The 6,000-nt window shown below is 36.2% G+C and overlaps 1 protein-coding gene across 2 annotated transcripts in view; it reads right to left on the reverse strand.

Annotated features, from left to right (window-relative positions):
* Positions 1 to 3,172, reverse strand: part of BPIFC (BPI fold containing family C) — a 42,131-nt gene extending 38,959 nt beyond the window's left edge. For both annotated transcript variants that reach the window (XM_074220827.1, XM_074220828.1), the window contains exon 1: positions 2,752 to 3,172. The gene's annotated coding sequence lies outside the window, so the exon portion shown is untranslated. The remainder of the gene's footprint in view (positions 1 to 2,751) is intronic.
* Positions 3,173 to 6,000: the final 2,828 nt, after the last annotated feature.

Raw genomic sequence — 6,000 nt, forward strand, 5'->3', positions numbered from 1 at the left:
GACAATGGGGTTAAGTGACTTGCCCAAGGTCACACAGCTAGGTAATCATTAAGTGTCTGAGACCGGATTTGAACTCAGGTTCATCCTGACTCCAGGGCTGGTGCTCTATCCACTGTGCCACCTAGCTGCCCCCTCTAATTGAAATTTAACATTTCCTTTAATTATTTAAAAACATTATTTTGAGAAGGGGCCTGTGGGCTTCATTCAGCTTCATGGATGAGGCCCCTGTCCCAAAAAAGGTTAAAAATACCAACTTGAAATTAAAAGTTGACTAGAGATTTTTTTTTTTGAAATTTGATGTCAAATACATTTGAGTTTATTGGGCATGGCAAGATTTTTCAGATTTATTTAAAATTAAAAAAAAAAAAACAACTCACAGCTGCATTTCCCATCTCCAAAATGACTTGTAGGGATTTTCCCATAATTCTTTAAATGTGTCAGTTAGAAGTCATTCTGAGAATGAAAATCTGAGACCAAGGAGGATATTTTTCTCTTACAAATCTATGAGTTTAGCTATTACTAGGGACTAAAGGGAGAGTCTGAATATAACTTCCAGTTAAATTTTTTGATACAGTGATAATTAATGAGTAAGGGGAGAAAATAAAATCCCTTCCATATAAAGAACATGTGACTATTAAAAATTTAAGACTGTTAACTGGCTGACAAGCAAGGACAAGGCTGGTTCTCTGAAGAAAGGACCCAATTTGAATTTGAAATGCTTTTAGTTGGTTACTCTTTGGCAGTGAAGTTGCCCTTGCAAAGGTCAGAAGTTTGAAAAGTATGAAATGTCCATTCTCATATATAAGAACAAAATCTATAGGCATGCTCACAGGCCAAAACAAAATTGAGTTTTTTAATTCATGATTTTCTTTATTTCTGTTATAACTTAAATTGCATTTAACTGATCTAAGTTAATGGTCAGGAAAAAAATGTTCACTTGAAGTTGTCAGATTTAATACAATGTTGTAAAAATATCCCTGAGAATCAAAAAAAAATCAACTTATTGGTTCTATTCAGAGGGAAAGAAAATATTGGAGAGAGAAAAATAGACTTGAAGACAGGAAGATCTGAGTTCGAATTCTGTCTCTGACACTTATTAGCTGGGCAACACTTGAACAAGTCATTTAACCTCTCCTAGGCTCAGTTTCTCCCATCTGTAAAATCAGGGAGAGAAGGAATAATAATAGTACTACTCCCAGGACTTCTTTGTGGATCAAATGAGACAATACTTGCAAAGCATTTTTCAAATCTCTGAGGGTCATTTAAATGTGAATTATTCTTGGTTTTCATAGCAAGAGTTAGAAGCAGAGTTCTCTAGACCCCAGGAAATATTCACTAATGTAAGATGAGGAAACAAACCCAGAAATAAAGTGACTTCTCTGAGGTCACACAGACTCAGAATTTGAACTTGGGTCTTGCGCTTCCAAGAGCAGCACTTTTCCTGTGAGGCTCTGACATCACTGAATATGTCATTGAACGGACCTTTAGGATTACAGAATTAGAGCTGGATGAGGTCATCTGCTCCAGTGACCTCATTTTATAGATAATAAATATGAGGCTCAGAAATGCCGTCTTTCCCAAAGTCACAAAGGTGGTAAATAGAAGTGTGATTTGAACCCAAATCCTCTGATTCTAGACGTACAGCTCTCTCCCTGTATCATCTGGTTCGAATAAGTCTGAGAGAAGCAAGGATGCTTCTGACCCTGCAGAAATTACAATTTAGAAGTCTATATCTCGGTAAGAAGTCTAATCCAAGAGAAGTCAAATAATCAAAAGTAAATTATATTTCAATCACACTTTACAGTTTACAAAGTCCTAACCCAGTCCTCTATCTCACTAGATTCTTACAGATACCCATTTTACAGATGAGAAAATTAAAACACAAAGCTGATTAGATTAGTTTAGGCTAATTAGAGGCAGAGGTAAGGACCTGAATCAAGCAAGGACTTCTACTATGCCACCCCCCCTTTTCCCCCATTATTGAAAATGGGTAATATTTCTAGGAATTCTGTTTAAGTAAAAATTCTACGAAGTTTCAGATTTCAAAATCAGGTCCAGGCAGCAACAGAATGAATTGGAATATTCAGGCTAAGCCTTTCCTCCAATCCCCACACCTAGGTCTGACTAATTTGGTTAATTCAGGAAAATATGAGGGTGATGGGTTTTTTGGTTTTATTTTTTGCCTGGGCTAGACCAGTTGTGCCATATGATTCAAGACTCCCCAATTGCCTGAGACTTCACTAAACCGATTGGATTAAATTACCTAGCTTTTTAAAATTTCAGTTGAGCATGGTACTTTGTTTCCTACTAAAGTAAGAATTCTCAGAATCCTAGAGAGGGAAAGGATCTTAGGGGCCACCTATTATACTCCTCTACCAGAAGGATTAGGTCCAGGAATGCATGAATACAGTTTGGGTAAGGGAGGTAAGGAATACTGATCCACTTCCCCAGCATTATCCTAACAATAGGTGTCTTAGGAAATAAATATGCCAATTCTACATTTTTCCAGTAGTGGTAGGTCTTACAAGTGTTCACAGTTTTCATCATGCCCCTTCCTCAAGCAGCCTCTGAGGTAGGGAAAACACACACACACACACACACACACACACACACACACACAAACACACACACACACACAGATAGACAATCATAATAACTTACAATTTGTTAGGATTAAAGAACCAAAGAAACTGAGATGTCTCCCAGGGAAAGCAGGCTAATAAGGGATGTGGACTGAAAGAGTCCTCTTACCTTGAGCTGAGAGACCCTGAACAGCAGCTCTTCAACCCGGCTCCTGTCTCACCTTCTCCTTTGAAGACAATGTGTTCAGCCCTTTTGTGCCTGAAACTCAGCCGTAATAGAGCTAAGATAATTATTGGTCTGAATCATCTCTGGGGTGGATTTTTTTAAAAGCCTCTTTCAAAATACAATAAATAATTACTTCATTGCAATTAAGCCATGACAGTATGCATGAAAACTATACTCGGAGCAGCTGAACAGACAATACTACCTTTCTAATCATCTCCCTAGAAAACACTCGTGCATCTGGATAAAGGGATTAATCTTTTCAACAGGCCAATTTCCAGGAGACTTCCAGTAATTTGAATATAGGGGATCTTAAATGACACTGATTATTAAAGTGTGATGGAGACTGGGGTCAGGGGATCTGAGTTCAAATCTAGTCCATATTTATAAATTATTTAACTTCTTGGGACTAGAGTCTTTATCTAAGAAATGAGGTTTAGATTAAATGACATCTAAGATTTCTTGCATTTCTAAATCTACCTGCCTAGGATCTAGATAGGGTTTCTATACTAGGCAGACCAGCGGTTTTTCTGGTTAGGTCACTAGTGCTGCATGATTCAGAAACTCTTATGTATTTAAGTACAGAGGTATCTTTAGATAAATGACTCTCCAATCTACACATCTAGCTCTCCTCTTTTTCTCAAGCTCTAATGTTGTATCTCCAGTTGACTGTTGATATTCTCTACCTGGAGTTCTCTCTTAGGAGGCTGATGGTTGCTGTCCTCAATCCAGGTATGTGAGTGGCAAAAAGTACTGATGTGCTTCCCATCTAAAATGCCATCTTCTACCAGGAGTCTTTCCCAATCCCCCTTAATGCTTCTGCCTTTCCTCTGTTGATTATTTATAATTTATTCCATATAGATCATATTTGTATATAATTATGTATTGTGTCTCTCTCATTAGGCTGTGAGCTCCTCAATAGCAGGAACTGACAAAAACTTCCTATCTGACAAAAACTCTGAGAAAAGTGGAAAACAGTATAGCAGAAATTAGGTCTCCACCAACATCTCACATATAACAAGATAAGGTCAAAATGGGTACATGATTTAGACAGAAAGGGTGATAACATAAATTAGGATGGGTGAACTATACTTTGCCCTCCTAATTTGTTTATGGAAAAGGGAGTAATTTGTGACCAAACAGAGAGATCATTATAAAATATAAAATGGATAATTCTGATGATGTCAAATACAATTTTTTTTGCACAAATAAAATCAATGCAGCTAAGATTAAAAGGAAAACAGAAAACTAGGAAATTTTTTGTTGCAAATATCTTTGGCAAATGCCTCATTTCTCAAATATGTACATAACAGTCAAATTTATGAGAATGTAAGTCATTCTCCAATTGATAAACTGTCAAAGGACTTGAACAGGCAGTTTTCAGATAAAGAAGTCAAAGCTATGTATAGGCATGTGAAAAAATGTTCTATATTACTATTGATTAGAGAAATGCAAACTAAAGCAACTCTGAGGTACTACCTTACATATATCAAATTAGCTATTATGTTAGAAAAAGAAACTGGTAATTGTTGGAGGGGATGTGGGAAAATTGGGACACTAATACAATAATAGTAGAACAGGGAACCAATCCAATCATTTTAGAGAGCAATAAAAAACTGCAAATCCTTTGATGCAGCAGTACCAAAGAAAATGTATTCCAAAGAAATCATAAAAAAGTGAAAAGAACATATTTATGCAAAAATATTTATGGTAGCTTTTTTTAAAAAAGATTTTTTTTTCGAGGCAATGGGGTTAAGTGGCTTGCAAGGACACATAGCTAGGTAGTTATTAAGTGTCTGAGGCCAGATTTGAACTTAAGTCCTCCTGACTCCAGGGCTGGTGCCCTATCCACTGCACCACCTAGCTGTCCTCCTGTGGTAGCTCTTTTTTGAGGTGGCAAAGAATTGGAAATTGAAGGGACACCAATTGGTTGAAAAATGGCTGAACAAGTTGTGGTATATGACTGTGATGGAATACCATGGTACTATAAGAAATGATGAGTAGAGTGTTCTTCCAACAACCTGGAAAGACTTACATGAACTACTGTGAAGTGAGCAGAACCAGGGAAACATTGTACACAGTAATAACAATTATTGTAATGATGGTCAACTGTGAATGAGATAACTCCTCTCAGCAACACAATGATCTAAGATTATTCCAAAAGACTTAAAATGCTATTCCACCTCCAGAGAAAGAACTGGTGGAGTCTGAATGCAGATTGAAGCATAATTTTTTTTCATTTTATTTTTTCTTGTTTTTTTATCTTTTTTTCAACAAGACTAATAGGGAAATATAATTTGCATGATTACACATAAACAACCTATATTGATTTGTTTACTTTCTTAGGGAACAGGGAGTGAAAGGCAAGAGGAAGAGAATTTGGAACTCACATTTTTAAATAACTGTTAAAAATTGTTTTTATTTGTAATTGGAAAAATATTATTAAGAAAACTGAAAAAAGAGTAGGGACTATCATTTGTTTTTCTTTGTATTGCTGGTGCATTACCATAGTGCCTGGTTCTTAATAAAAACATGTGGACTGACACAAGTAGAGGATATAAAAAGTAGGTTTACTCAGCTTCTAATGGAACATACCATTATCAAACACAGATAAGATATTTGATACAAGGGTTTTATTTTCCTTTTTTTCTTTTCATTAGGACAAGTGAAGAGAAAATGAATATGTTTTTTAAAGAAAGATTTTATTTATTTTGAGTTTTACAATCTCCCCCCCCCAATTTTTGCTTCCCTCCCCCCACCCTCCACAGAAGGCATTGTTAGTGTTTACATTGGTTCCATGGTATGCATTGATCTTGGTTGAATGTGATCAGAGAGAAATCATATCCTTAAGGAAGAAAAATAAAGTATAAGAGAGCAGAATTAAATAATAATATGATGCTTTTTTTTTTCTAATTTGACGGTAATAGTCTTTTGTCTTTGTTTAAGGTCCATAATTCTTTTTCTGGATGCAGATGGTATTCTCCATCACAGATAGCTCAAAATTGTCCCTGGTTGTTTCACTGAAGGGATGAGCAAGTCCATCAGGGTTGATCATCACCCCGATGTTGCTGTTAAGGTATATGATATATTTCTGGTTCTGCTCATCTCGATCAGCATCAGTTCATGCAAATCTTTCCAGGTTTCCCTGAATTCCCATCCCTCCTGGTTTCTAACAGAACAATAGTGTTCCATGAT

This window comes from Macrotis lagotis, chromosome 2, assembly GCF_037893015.1.
Source record: "Macrotis lagotis isolate mMagLag1 chromosome 2, bilby.v1.9.chrom.fasta, whole genome shotgun sequence".
In the NCBI taxonomy this organism is placed as follows: domain Eukaryota; kingdom Metazoa; phylum Chordata; class Mammalia; order Peramelemorphia; family Peramelidae; genus Macrotis; species Macrotis lagotis.